The 15,905-nt window shown below is 41.7% G+C and overlaps 1 pseudogene; it reads left to right on the forward strand.

The window, feature by feature from the left end:
- LOC127915508 (5-hydroxytryptamine receptor 2A-like) overlaps nt 1–12,316 on the forward strand; it is an 86,697-nt pseudogene extending 74,381 nt beyond the window's left edge.
- The last annotated feature ends 3,589 nt before the right edge of the window (nt 12,317–15,905 follow it).

Here is a 15,905-nt window from a genome sequence, read left to right on the forward strand (position 1 = left end):
CAACCAGATTCTTCCAGATCTGCCAGTCAACCAGACTCTTCCAGATCTGCCAGTCAACCAGACTCTTCCAGATCCGCCAGCCAGCCATGATCTTCCAGATCTGCCAGCCAGCCATGATCTTCCAGATCTGCCAGTCAACCAGATTCTTCCAGATCTGCCAGTCAACCAGACTCTTCCAGATCTGCCAGTCAACCAGACTCTTCCAGATCCGCCAGCCAGCCAGGATCTACCAGAGCCAACTACCTGCCTGAGCTTCCTCTCTGTGCTGAGCTTCCTCTCAGTGCTGAGCTTTCCCTCAGTGCTGGGCTTCTCCTCAGTGCTGGGCTTCCCCTCAGTGCTGGGATTCTCCTCAGTGCTGGGCTTCCCCTCAGTGCTGGGCTGCCCCTCAGTCCCGAGCTGCCCCTCAGTCCCGAGCTTCCCCTCAGTCCCGAGCTTCCCCTCAGTCCCGAGCTTCCCCTCAGTCCCGAGCTTCCCCTCAGTCCCGAGCTGCCCCTCAGTCCCGAGCTACCCCTCAGTCACGAGCTGCTCCTCAGTCCAGTGGGGTTCTGGGTGAGGACTGCTAGGCCATGGTCGGCGGCGAGGGTGGACTATCCCAGGACGCGAAGGGGAGGAACTAAGACATTTATGGAGTGGGGTCCACGTCCCGAGCCGGAGCCGCCACCATGGACAGACGCCCACCCGGACCCTCCCTATGGTTTGAAGGTGCGTCCGGGAGTCCGCACCTTAGGGGGTTCTGTCACGCCTTGGTCTTAGTATTTTGTGTTTTCTTTATCTATTTGGTCAGGCCAGGGTGTGACATGGGTTTATTTTGTTGTGTTTCGTATTGGGGTTTTATAGGCATTGGGATTGCGGCTGAGTAGGGGTGTCTAGCATAGGCTTGGCTGCCTGAGGCGGTTCTCAATCAGAGTCAGGTGATTCTCGTTGTCTCTGATTGGGAACCATATTTAGGTAGCACTGTGTGTTTTGTGGGTGATTATTCCTATCTCTGTGTTTGTTTTCACTAGATAGGCTGTATAGGTTTTCGCGTTCCATTTGTTACTTAGTTATTTCATGTATCGTTCTATTTTATTAAAGAACATAAGTAACCACCACGCTGAATTTTGGTCCGACTCTCTTTCAACAGACGAACACCGTTACAACTACCTTGTTTGAACGACTTTGTATCTTGTTTGAACCACTAAGTGGAAATGTGTAGATTGCAGAGTGCTCAATGTATATATAAAGCCTGGTGCTTGCTTCTTTGCGCACACCATTTGACCGCTGCAATTTGAGATGATTTATTCTCTTTTATTTATAAAAATAATAATTAAATAATAATTACAACCGAATATGCCTAATCAAAAGAATAGTGATAAAGGAAACACAAAAGCTAGGTAGAGCATGCCCATTGATTGAAGCTGAATCTGCTTGAATTACACTCTGCTCCGCTCTCCACACTCACCCACTTACTTGAATTAATGGCTACTAAGTCATTCAAATTAGATAATTCCAAGAGTCTAATTTTACTTTTTTTATGGGCTTCAGGGATTCCGTAGAATACTTTGGGGTTCATGTTTTGTTTTCAATATCATTATTTGTGTTTGCATTACAATATGTTGCTTGGTATTAACATGCAGTGATCCTTCATACAGCAGAACAATGTTGCCATTTGAACGTGATCCATTAAAAACATCTTAGATGTAATTTCCCCTTTTTAGGGAACTCTGAGCTGTTCTAGACCGGTTCTGACCAACATTATTGTGTACGGAGCGCTTCGTGACAGAGCAACATCAATTGCTGTACACTCCACACTCTGTTGATGCAGCCTGTGAAATCTGACACCTCATTTGCGTAGGGAGTGCCGAGACAGGTTTTCTGACCAATCGAGACAAAGGATATATTTTCATTGGTTGCAAGAGTCACAGCTCCTGTCATTGTTCCACCTGTCACCAGAGGGCGGCAGAGACTGTCCAAGACACATTAACGACGCTCAGGTGTGTACTATTTACTCATTATGATTTCCCTGTTAATTAAAAGAAGTGTGTTTTCTGTTGTCCTTTAGCGAAGCTTGAATTGTCTGCTTTGGCTCCTGAGTGAGTTTGAGACTTAGTGTTTGTTGTTTTTCCAGTGATTTTATTATTTTAATTAAAGAACAAATTCTTATTTACACTGACGGCCTACCCCGGCCAAATCCGAACGACGCTGGGCCATTTGTGCGCCGCCCTATGGGACTCCCAATCATGGCCGGATCTGATGCATCTTGGATTACTGTGTTACTCTGATCCTTCCGTTACCGATTCTCAGTAAAATATGTTTATCCTTAACCACTGATTCCTTGTCTGGTCTGTTCTCTGCACATGGGTCCAACCTCACCATGTCCCACCTCCAGGTGGTTTATATTTCCACAAAGGACAGACAAGTGTGTGTCTGTTGGTGTGTGTCTGATCTCGCTGTGATTGTCTCAGATGGATTTAGAGCTCTCAACATGAAAAATACACATTTATTTCATAGAAATGTAACAAGACCTCTTTCTCTTTGTCACAAAGGAATTAAACAATGCACTTTTAAATGCAGTATATTGACAACCATTGCTTGATGAAAATTCCTGTGTAACTGTTTTTACAGCCATTTGGCCTATATAAATTTAATTGGCGCAGTTGACCTTCAGATGGCTTTATATATGTTTAAATAAAACTCCTTATACAGTTTGTACTTTATATGATATACATTTAACCTGCCTAAGATCAAGGCATCCTCCATTGAAAAGACAAGGTATAATAACTCATGAATATATTATTTACAGCATGCTATGATTTAAAGGTAGATCATAAAGCAGAGAGGCCCTGGTGAAAACAAAAGCCATAGGGACAGGTGAGGCGAGACAGCCATTACTCCAGCACAACAAGATACCCTACATGAAAGTATGTGGCACACCAAAAGTATGTGGGACACCTGCTCGTCAAACATCTCAAATCCGAAAATCCTGGGCATTAATGCATGATTGTGGCTTTTATTTAGGTTCTTCATGGGAGGTTAAACTATGTTGGCACAATGATGACATCAGGTCATAGGGTTGATCATGTGTTATACTACAACAGTAGGTAAATGCTGATCACAAGGTACATTGATTATTATGTTTAGTGAGGCCATTTCCATTTTATGAGGTAGTAGGAATATGAATTAGATTCGGCGAAGCTTCTGACTAATGACATGCCTCTAGGTTTTTTGTTTCTTAGAAAGGAAAATGGAAGGAACTATCATGACAAGTAATTAATGAGAAGTGTATTGTTTAATAAAGGCGGTAATTGACGTCCCAATTGTCCATGATAGTCGTGAAAGATGTAAATGAGTGCGTGTCTGTGTGGAGTGTGTGTGTTCCAACTCTATCCGAACGACTTGTTATTTTATATTTTAATGAATGTCCTGTCTGCAGACATGGGTTGTTGCTGTCTATTATAGGAAATATGTACAAAGTGCGGAACAAAGAAGGCACCAGTTATTTTCACTTCTCCCACCAGCCAGTGGCTAAATATCACCATGATGTACAAGCTATAGCCTAGAGCTATCCAGGAAGTATAGCATGTCCATACTAATCTTTGTTGTACTGTATGCTTTATTGGTTCTAGCAGTCATCTTCCACAGCTGATTCCAGAAAAGTAAGAGAGTCTAATTGAGACCAAATCTAATGGAGACCAAGAAAAAAACTCTATTCCATCAAAATACCCACTGACTCCGTTCAGTAGGACAGAACAACTTAATTAAGTTCTGAGTCTGTTGACCAATTAGATTTGTTTTGCCCTTGATCTCTTTAAATCTTTAGAGGATACATTTGGTGTTTATAGGACTCTAGAGATTATCCTCTATGGCTCACAGAGCTGGAATCTGATTTATATGGATCTACCCAATGGAGAGGGGGATCCCTGCAGCCCCTATTCCTATCCCTATGAGAAGGGATTGATGGGTGGTTCTGTGGCACAAATCAGTCACTATCCCTCAATCTGTTTTTCTGTCTCTCTCTCTCTCTTGGGGGGTTAGAGGTAGAATAAAGTGTTTTAATGGATCAGGCATTGAGGGGTATGTTCTTAGAGGACTTATTTGTCTGAGAAGTGAATGAAGGAGGGAGAGGAGGAAAGAGAGAGAGATGGACTTTGTATATGTGTGTGTCTGTGTATTTCAGATTGAAAGAAAGAGTGACAGAGTGCTTCAGTCTTCCCCTTCAACAATTGCGCCAGCTGTGCTTTGAGATTTTGGTCTGTTTAGATCTTTGACACCAAACACTCAGGCAGAGAAAAAGCCCGGGGGCTACTATGACAGAAGTTTTCTCCCAGCACACTGAAAATTAATGTTTTTGGGGAAATACACAACTATCTATCTGGAAAGTGGGGATAAAATAAGGAAAAGGAGAATGTCTGTGGAATTGGCAGTTCTTTGGACGTGATAGTAATTCCCAGTGGTTTGTTTGTGGATGGATCAGACAGTGGATGGACTGTGTTAGTGTTACAAGAGATATGGAAGTGTTAGAGGAGGAGAAAGCATACAGTGACAGAGAGAGACAAGACACTCCCTTGTTTCCTCCACATAAAGCTGCTCAAAGGGAAGTTGTAGTAGTAAAAAATGGCCAAATAAATCTACCATTGGAAACAAAAATGTCCTATACCAAAGTGATTTCACGCTGTTAAGTGCTCCCTAACTGCAGCTGCACTCTCCATAGTCCTAAGGCCAGACAGCCAATCACATCCTTTGCGCCTGCTCCAAGGCATCCAAGACATGGTCCAAACAGCCAGCCTGTGAAATGCCAGAACAAACGCATCATCTTTTCCCTCCAATCTGAGCTAGATTTAAAGCGCTCTGGCGCAATGAGAATCAAGGACGTCAAGGCTGCCCAATCATATTTTAGGACATGATGGGCCAGTTTAGATTGGTGGTGGCAGTCAGGATCGAATGAATGATGAACAGAGCAAAGTACAGAGAGATCCTTGATCAAGTCCTGCTCCAGAGCGCTCAGGACCTCAGACTGGGGCGACGGTTCACCTTCCAACAGGACAACAACCCTAAGCACACAGCGCAGACAACACAGGGGTGGCTTCTGGACAAGTCTCTGAATGTCCTCGAGTGGCCCAGCCAGAGCCCGGACTTGAATCCGATCAAACATCTCTGGAGAGACCTGCAAATAGCTGTGCAGAGACTCTCCCCATCCTACCTGACAAAGCTTGAGAGGATTTCAAATCAAATTAAACTAACCAACAATGCAGTTCTTCTCTTGCATAGAAGAATGGGAGACACTCCCAAATACAGATGTGCCAAGTTTGTAGCGCCAAGAAGACCCAAGAAGACTCGATGCTGTAATTACTGCCAAAGGAGCTTCAACAAAGTACTGAGTAAAGGGACTGAAGACTTATGTAAATGTGATATCTGTTTTTGTATTTTTATCAATTTGGAAAAAAATGTTTGTTTTATTTTTCATTATGGGGTATTGTGTGTAGATTGATGAGGGGTAAAACATTATTTAATTAATTTTAGAATAAGGCTGTAACATAACAAAATGTGGATAAAGTCAAGGGGTCTTTTCGAAAGCACTGTATATATAGTATATGACCAGTTGTATTGTGCACGTCACTGAGGCTGCACTCTGTCTATTTCATTTTCTTGGTCACTTCCCCTCTCTCCTCATAGTTAAAATGAGAAGTCCTCTGGGGAGAGATATGCAATGAGCACTGGGCTGGTGGCTGTAATGTGGCGGTAGAGTCATGCTGTAGATGTAGGTCCCCTACAATGTCATTCTACAGGTCCTGGACATAACAACATGGTCTGAGGGAATGCTTTTTTTGTGTCAGCCAGTAATGAGCAGTGGAGGCAGGTGTGTTGTGTAAAGCGTGCTTCCCCCATCGCTCCCGAACTGCCGGCAGGCAGGCGCTCATAATGGGAAGAGTAAATCTCAATCAAATGTAATTTAATTACACTGTAGAGTGGTATGGGGGAGGGATTGAGGAATAAGACACAATCGCAGAGACACAGAATCATCAAAGTGATACGATCATCTTTAAAATGTATTGCGAAGAGTTGTGTGCTCTCTCTCTTGGTTACTCTCTCTTTCACACACATAGGCAAACACACACAGATGCATATGTGCGCGCACACACACAAGCACTGTTGTTCAGTAAAGCTACAGTCTGCTCTAAAGAAAGACTACACAAGACATAAGAAGAAGGGACACAATAAGCTGAACATAAATGCCTGGAGTGTGGTTGTAAAGGTAATTTGGTTATGGGGTCTGTCTGAAAAAAGCAAATGTGACTTAATTAAACATGTTTCATACAGCGATAGGAGATCGAATTCCTGGCAAATTTGGTTAGGAGGAACAGTGCACTTTATTGTGACAATCAGTATTCCCTAGTGGTTTAAGTTAAATGTGTTTTCAATTAAAGAGATGCATTAAGACAAGTTTGGGTCCCTAAACCTCAGTACCTTACTTTCTCACATTACTAAGGTTTTCTAATATTCAAACTAACTGTGGGAGGATTTGAGCTGAAGACACACACAGACACACACACTGACTAACATGCATCTCATTTGACTGTATTTATGTCTACATAATGTCTCTTTACATATAAATATATTAGCACCCTTGCACTTCTCTTAAAGCTCCAATATGTAACACCTTGGGTGACCCAACCAAATTCACATAAAAATGTCTGTCAAAAATCTATCATTCTCATTGAAAGCAAGTCTAAGAAAAGGTAGATATGTTCTATGTGCACTATTTCTATGATTACAGTTCTTATGTTTTGTTTTTGCATTTTTACTTTCAGTTTTGTACACCAGCTTCAAAAAACAAATACTTTTGGTTCTGGAAAATATATTTCACAGCAGTTTAGATGGTACAATGATTCTCTGATCTGTACTTGTTTTGTCACATTAACTGAAACTTTTAGAGTTTTAGCAACCAGGAAATAGCGGAGCAATTTTTGCATCTTTAAATAATTCCTTATTTCTTCTAAAATAATTGTAAAAAACTTTGTTTCCACTGGATAAATTGTATTATTCTAAACTTGAGTTTAAAATGTTTATTTAGAAAATAAAGATATGACTTGATTCAGGAAACTTGCTGTATGTCGCATGTCACTACTTCACAGGAAAGGGATTTAATTTGTTTAATCAAAATCCATTTTTGGGCAGAAATGCCTTCTGGAACATGTGCACTTTCATGTGCTTTAAAAACAAACGTGTATTCCACCCTTAAATAAGAAAAAAATTGTTAAGTTACGAGCAGAGTTGGTTTTGCTTTCACGCAAGCCATGACTGGCTGAGATAATGGCTGGGCTGGACATGAAGGGCCAGTTTGGATTGATCTGCCATATAGCATGCTTCGGTCTATAACGTGAGCTGCTCAGCATGGGTTGAATGATGTATATGATGCGATTTCTACCGAACCGTTTTTGATATAATGTTAGCCATCGAGGTCTTCAAAGACTACTTTTCTCAACTAAATTGCTGCCCTGGATTTAACAGGAGCTATCGATAAATCAGTTGGAAAAAGTGATGGGCTAATTTCTGCACACGCCATGGTCACTGTGGAGTGACCGCAGCGACTTGACAAAACGCTGGCCAAACAAGATGTAGCTACAAACAAAACGCAGTTGACTTTTTAGGGATAAGGGGCAGTATTCAGAAGTTTGGATGACTGAGGTGCCCAAAGTAAACGGCCTGTTACTCAGGCCCAGAAGCTAGGATATGCATATGCATGGTAGTATTTGAGAAAAAAAGGGAAACACTCTAAAGTTACTAAAACTGTTCAAATAATGTCTGTGAGTATGACAGAACTGAATTGGCAGGCCAAACCCCGAGGACAATCCATCCAGGATTTGTTTTTGAGGTCATTGCACTTTCCAATGCCTTTCTATGGGAAAGCCTAATTATTAGGACCCAGATTGCATTTCAATGTTCAATGTTTTTCTTTTGAAAAGTGAAGAAGTATTCTTCTGTTACTCAGGTGGACTCTAGTCTTTTGGTTGCCATGAATGAGAGTGCGCTCCTCGTTGTTTTTCTCCGGTATTGAAAATAGTTTATTTCGTCTTAAATTGTACCGTTTATTTACATATTAGAGTACCTGAGGATTGATTAGGAACGTTTGACATGTGTGGACCAAGTTTATTGGCAACGTTTGGGATTTATTTTGTATGCACTTTCAACGAGGGGAAACAGGTGGATTATTGAATGCTTCAACTGGTTAACAACAGGCTAAGCTTGAGAGCTAATATATTTATTTCATTTCATTTGTGATTTTCATGAATAGTTAACATTGTGTTATGCTAATGAGCTTGCAGGGATAATTACACTCCTGGATACAGGTTTTTTTCGTAGCCAAACTTGATGAACAAAACGGAGTGATTTGTCCTAAACAAATAATATTTTGGAAAAACTGAACATTTGCAATCTAACTGAGAGTCTCCTCATTGAAAACATCTGAAGTTCTTCAAAGGTAAATTATTTTATTTGAATGCTTTTCTTGTTTTTGTGAAAATGTTGCCCGCTGAATGCTATGCTAAATGCTACGCTAGCTATCAATAATCTTACACAAATGCTTGTTTTGCTATGGTTGAAAATGCATATTTTGAAAATCTGAATCGACAGTGTTGTTAACAAAAGGCTAAGCTTGAGAGCTAGCATATTTATTTCATTTCATTTGCGATTTTCATGAATAGTTAACTTCTTGCGTCGAGCCAACCCGGATCCGGGATCATGACGACAGCCTCAAGACCATTACCATAACACAACGTTAACTATTCATGAAAATCGCAAATGAAATGAAATCAATATGCTAGCTCTCAAGCTTAGCCTTTTGTTAACAACACTGTCATCTCAGATTTTCAAAATATGCTTCTCAACCATAGCAAACTAGCATTTAGAATTTAGCGTTAGCATTTAGCGTTTGCATTAGCAGGCAACATTTTAACAAAAAACAGAAAAACATTTACAATGTAAACAATAAATAATTTACCTTTGAAGAACTTCGGATGTTTTCAATGAGACTCAGTTAGATAGCAAATGTTCAGTTTTCCTGAAAGATTAGTTGTGCAGGAGAAATCGGTCCGTTTTCTGCGTCATGTTTGGCTACCAAAAAAAAACGAAAAATTCATTCATCCAAACGCCAAACTTTCTTCCACATTAACTCCATAATATCGATTGAAACATGGTAAACGTTGTTCTTCATGATATATCATTCCTGGTAGTCTCATCTCTGTCTCAATAACATGGATGAATGTGAGCAGCTTGGAGATTACGCAACAATTTCAACAAAGGACACCGGGCGGATCCCTGGTAAATGTAGTCTCTTATGGCCAATCTTCCAATGATATGCCTACAAATACGTCACAATGCTGCAGACAACTTGGAGAAACGATTGAAAGGGCAGGCTAATTCGTGGCGCTTTCACAGCCAAATAAGGAGACAATGGAAAACAGAGCCTCAAAAATCCTGCTCATTTCCTGTTTGAAGTTGCATCTTGGTTTCGCCTGTAAGATCAGTTCTGGGGCACCCACAGATAATATCTTTGCAGTTTTGAAAACGTCAGTGTTTTCTTTCCAAAGCTGGCAATTATATGCAAAGGCGAGCATCTTTTTCTGACAAAATATTGCGCTTAAAACGGGCACGTTTTTTTATCCAATAATGAAATAGCTCCCCCCTAGCTTCAACTGGTTAACGTTGCGTTATGGTAATGAGCTTTAGGCTGTATTCACGATCCCGGATCCGGGATGGCTAGAATCAAGAGGTTAAAGGCAAAACTGCTCCAGTTCCATCAAGTTGGATGGGTTCCGCTGATGTACAGCAATTTTAAGTTACACCACAGATGCTCAATTGGATTGCGGTCTGCATTTTCAAAATCTGACATGTTAGATTCACAACGAGTGTAGCTTTAATTGAGTACCCTGCATGTGTGTTTTAATGAAAGTTTGAGTTGTATCGAGTACTATTAGTTGTCACTCTGAAATTACCGCTGATGTTGATCCCTGTACAGGGACAGCAGCCATAAGAGTTATTTTTTAAATTTCACTTCACCTCTTTGGACTGTTTTGTGTTTGTCCATTACATTAAATCCAAATAACAATCCATTTAAATGACAGGTTGTAATGCTACAAAATAGGAAAAACGCCAAGGGGGATGAATACTTTTGCAAGGCACTGTATGAACCGAGTCAATAAAGAGAGAGGGGGATAGAGAGAAAAAATGTAATGAAACAGAAACACACTCCACTATAATACCTTTCCCCAGGGACAGATATGAAATTGAACACTGTTAAAAAAGACAGACAATTAATCAATATATTTTTATTGCACTATAGGCAGCTTAAGTGAGAATCAAGACGGATGAAAATTCTAACTGGGATAAAAAAATAACTAAATGTATGCTACATAATTATGTTATATGTCAATCAAAATAATTTGAAGGACAGAACCATCTATTCTCATTCAAGGCAAGGAGTGAATGAGATTAGGACTTAGACTGTGAGGATTGAGATCCAGTCTGCAGTTTTAGCGAGAAGTTATCCTGCTGCACGCCTGATTGCCCCCTGCAAAGCCGTCCTGCTGAATTAATGTGGGCCGAACAAACATAGATGAACAGCTAATGCTGCACTGAAAGCTTTCTCATCACTTCATAGCAGTGGGAAGAGATATACGCTCCACAACACTAAGGCTATGTCCCTGTGTTTACCTTAAAGCAGTGGTTCTAAACTGGTTTTGCCTAAGGACCCAAATTGAAACAGGTTGTCTCAGTAGCGATCAAATTTATGCATTTCACACCCATATTATGGGGTATCAGCCCACTCATTTCATGGTGGGAAACCTCTCAATGTAGAGTGCAATATGAATGTCCAATACATACAAAATACTGACTGGGAAGGTGATTTCCCACATTCAAAGTCCTGCCATAAGAGCGAAGATGCTCTAAAATGTTTTTTTTTTTTTTTTAAGTAAAGTTGTATATAATTAGTTTTATTATTATTTTATTGTAAGTAGTGCACTGGACCTTCACTAGTTAGTCCTGTATTAGTTCAGATGTAAATGTGTTTGGTAGAACAAACATGCATCTCTTATTCTAAGGAATCATGTCAGTTCTGTTCATGGCATTTCTCTCTGCAGTGTTACAAAACTCAATGAGCTATACCTCCCGATGTTCATCCTCCCGACATCTCCCTTCTACCTGTCCCCTCCTTGCCTCTATTGACCTTTTGAACTTTCCCTATCCCCTCCCACTCACAAGGCAGGTGATATACCTTCATCTTTATTAGGGGCTGTTCGCCTACTAATCTCACTAGAACCCACCTCCAGGTCTCTGATCACTACTTTGTTTCCTATTCTATTCTGTCTCCCTTTCCTCCAACCCTAGCCACTCAGCCCCTACCGAGATGGTCATGCGCCATCACAATCTTTGCTCTCTATCTCCCACTGATCTTTCTTCTATCCTATCATCGCTCCCTTCTGTTCAATCCTTTGACCCTCCTGTCTCCTGATTCTGCCTCTTCGACCCCTACTCTCTTCCCTTTCCTCATCCTATGACTCGCACTGTCCCCTTTCCTCCCGGCCAACTTGGCCCTCCCCTCCTGCTCCGTGGCTGAATGACTCTTTGCAGGCTTACAGAACAGGGCTGCGGGAGGCTGAGTGAAAATGGAGGAAAACGAAACTTCTGGAGGACCTATCATCCTTTCACTCGCTCCTCTCTACCTTCTCTTTCTCTGTATCCACTGCTAAAGCCACTGTTTAGACTGCCCTTCTCTATGTCCCGAAAGCTCTCACCACTGCCAATAGCTAACTCTCCCTCCTCTGTTCTCAAGCTCCTAGATCTATCCGCTGCCTTCGACACCATGAACCATCAGCTCCTCCTCTCCACCCTCTCAGGGCTGGGTGTCTCAGGCTCAGCACACTCTTGGATTGCATCCTACCATGTGACTTGTCTGAACCACATACTCTCACTATTGGTGTACTCCAGGGCTCTTCTCTCTATACAGCAAGTCACTCTGCTCCGTCATATCCTCAAATGGTCTTTCCTATGATTTCTATGCAGATGACGCTCAACTAATTTTCTCCTTCCCACTTCTGACACGCAGTTCGTGACACACATCTCTGCGTACATGTCAGGTATCTTACCTTGGATGTCGGCCCACCACCTAAAGCTCAGACTCGGCAAGACGGAGCTGCTCTTCCTCCCGGGGATGGCCTGTCCGCTCCAAGACCTCTCCATCACAGTTGACAACTCCACAGTGTTCCCCTCCCTGAATGCAAATAACCTTGATGTAACCCTGGACAACACCCTGTCATTCTCTGCAAACATCAAGCAGTGACTCGCCCCTACTGGTTGATGCTCCACAACATCCATAGAGTACAACCCTACCTCAGACAGGAAGTGGCTCGGGACCTAATCTAGGCACTTGTCATCTCCCATCTGGACTTCTGCAACTCGCTGTTGTCTGGGCTCACCACTTGTGCCATAAAACCCCTGTAACTTATCCAGAAAACGGCAGCTCGCCTGGTGTTCAACCTTCTCCCATTCAACCTCCTCCACAAACTCCACTGGCTTCCAGGCAAAGCTCACATCCACTAAAAGACCATGGTACTTTCCTACAGAGCAGCAAGAGGAACTGCGCCTCCCTACACAACTGCTCAAAACCTACACCTCTGGTCTATTGGCCCTCCCACCCCTATGGGAGGGCAACTTCCACTTAGCCCAGTCCAAGCTCTTTTCTGTCCTGGCATCCCAGTGGTGGAACCAGATTCCCCCTGATGCTAGGACAGCAGAGTGTGTCCCCACCACCACCATTGCTGATAGCTAATTTATTGAGGAACATTTTACTTACTATGACTGTGATATATGGTTGTCCCACCTAACTATCTTAATTTGAATGCTAACTGTAAGTCGCTCTGGATAAGAGTGTCTACTAAATTACTAAAATGTAAATATGAACCTTGTTCTGCCCATGGTTTCTCTGTCTGGAAAACCTCCACAAATGAAAATGTGTGGTGGGTGGGATCAGTACGGGCCGACCCCGCCAAGAGCCAACCCCACTCCATTCTGTGTGCCGTGGTGAAGGGATTCTCTGAGATACTGGTGTGGCACCAAACCCATCCATGGGTTAGTGACAAACCTAACACTGACTCCATCCATCCACAATCAACACACCCAAGAAGAATAGAGTGAGTTAGAGGAAGAAGAAGAAGAACAACATAAAAAACAACAACTAGTATTATGATGACGATGATGAGAACTATGATTTAAAATGGTGAAAGATGAAGAAGATCTGTAAGTTCTCAAATGGTCCTACACCATAATAGTGTTGCCAGTTTTGGCAGAGTAACTGTTGTCTAGCCTAAAAAGGGGGTGGCCGACAGTTGACAGCAGATGCTCAGGCCAGGTGGAGCTCTGACAGTGGTGGCAGATATCCCACTCACAAGGGATGCTTTTTAGGGACAATGTCAAAGGAAACTGTATTATAAGAGAGTCCCATCTAAATGATTCCTCCAAAACACATACTGTATGTTCCCCCAAATTGTAATACTGAATACTTGAAAAAGGGGGAGGCGGTGTGAGCATACATTTATTATCACATGGTGACCACGGTCAATAACATTGCACAATATGGTGTGAAATCACTAGGATGTGTAATCTCCTCCTTCCTAACCCCCTCTCCAGCCAATTAAACAGCTCTGATTTACTATTCAGCATCTGGGCAACATGGCAGCAAGAGGTAATATGTTGTTATCTCTGGCCAGGTTTGAAACCCAATAAACACACTCCTACTTTTGAAGATGGGATTCCCAATCGAGCGACGGCAGAAATTGGCTTAGCATGGGGAAGCAAAGGCAATGACAAATATGGGGATAATGGAGGTGTAATTTACAAATTTAGAGGTGGGCTGCAAAGCAAAGAATCAAAGTGCTGTGCTTGGTTTTGATCACGCCCTGTACAAGTTACCACTTAACATCAATGTTAGCATACCGGTAAAGTGGGTAAACTGTTAACTAATCCACTTATGCGCCTAACACATTATTGGTTGAATTCCCTCATTGTAATTCAGTTAATAAAGTAAAATACTACAGTTTGGTTTGGTACACCCGTCTGCATGGTCCCCCAAAGGTGAAACCTTGTTAATTGGTCATGTGGGATGTGGGAAGGCGGCTGACTGGTATTTGCTCTGGCAAGGTTATTCTGTCACTCCCTCAACAGGCCGATGTGGAGAGTGTGGCCATCTGCCACTGTTTGACTGCACTCTTCACAACACATTGCTACTGAATGAAAATGAACAAATCATTATCACCATTAGGCTAGATTTTAAGACTGTTTCTCTGATTTTGTTTCCAAAAGTTAGACCATTAGATAAAACACTTATTGAATTAGGGCGAAAAGGTTTACTGGTTTGATTCTGACTACATACTCACATGCTACTCCTATGACATGGTACTCCTATGTCACAGGAAGGCCAAAAAGATCATCAAGGACAACAAACATCCGAGCCACTGCCTGTTCACACCACTATCACCCAGAAGGCGGAGTCAGTACAGGTGCATCAAAGCTGGGACAGAGAGATAGAAGATGTGTTTCAATCTCAAGGCCATCAGACTGCTAAACAGCAATCACTAACTCAGAGAGACTGCTGCCTACATTGAGACCCAATCACTGGACTCTTTAATAAATGGATCGCTAGTCACTTTAAACAATGCCACTTTAAATAATGCCACTTCAGTAATGTTTACATATCTTACATTACTCACATCACATGTATATACTGTATATTATACCATCTATTGCACCTTGCCTATGCCGCTCGGCCATCGCTCATCCATGTACTTATATGTACATATTCTCATTCACCCCTTTAGATTTTTGTGTATTAGGTAGTTGTTGGGGAATTGTTAGATTACTTGTTAGATATTACTACACTGTCGGAAATAGAAGCACAATAACTTTGCTACACTGGCATTAACATCTGCTAACCATGTGTATGTGAACCCAAACAAATTGATTTGATTTGAGCGATGTGTTGTGTGAGTACAATATCCTCTTCGTTCCCTGTGTAAAGCGTAAATAATTTCTAAACCTCTGTTTACTGATCTTAGTTTTCCTCTACGGCTACAGCTTCCCTCTGCCATGCTTAAGACTCTGAGTTATTGGGTTCAACAGACTGCCATATGGTGTAAAATGGGGTTTCTGTCAGCAAGAATCTTTTACAGTTTAGTGGGGCTTTGCTATCTTCATCATGAGAACCATTATCATTACGTGTGATGCAGCACTTTGATATGGTCGTTAGTCTCTGGCTTTGCATGATTAAAAATAAAATATATGCCAAGGTGCAGACTGGAGCGTCTGTTGCCACTTCCCGACCAGAACAACTGCTAGCCGCTCACATTGTTATTGCTACCATCAAACCCCTCAAATATATTTCTCAAATATTATTATGCTATCATAACAACAGCAAACAGTAGTCACCAAGCAGTTGGGAAACTGCTGAAGCAGTTGATTAAGTGACTATGCCACATATAAGTATTTCTGATATTTCAAAAGCCTAAGTAATCATAATCAGGTAAAAGAGTTGTTCCTGACCAAATGAAAATTTGCCACATTTATATATGTCATACTTTATGAAGGGTTCATAAATGTGGCAGAACTGTGTGACATAACCACCAATGTCAAATTTGACATAACCCAATATGTCAAACATGACAAAAATCAGTGCTTTGTAAAGGGTGGGATAAGCTCTGCTTAATTAAGGCCTTATACAAACCATATTCAATTGAGTCTGAAGTCAAATCATATCAAATGTATTTGTCATATACACACAGTTAGCAGATGTTAATGCGAGTGTAGCGAAATGCTTGTGCTTCTAGTTCCGACCATGCAGTAATATCTAATAAGTAATCCAACAATTTCACAACAAC

This window comes from Oncorhynchus keta, chromosome 35 (assembly GCF_023373465.1).
Source record: "Oncorhynchus keta strain PuntledgeMale-10-30-2019 chromosome 35, Oket_V2, whole genome shotgun sequence".
NCBI lineage: Eukaryota > Metazoa > Chordata > Actinopteri > Salmoniformes > Salmonidae > Oncorhynchus > Oncorhynchus keta.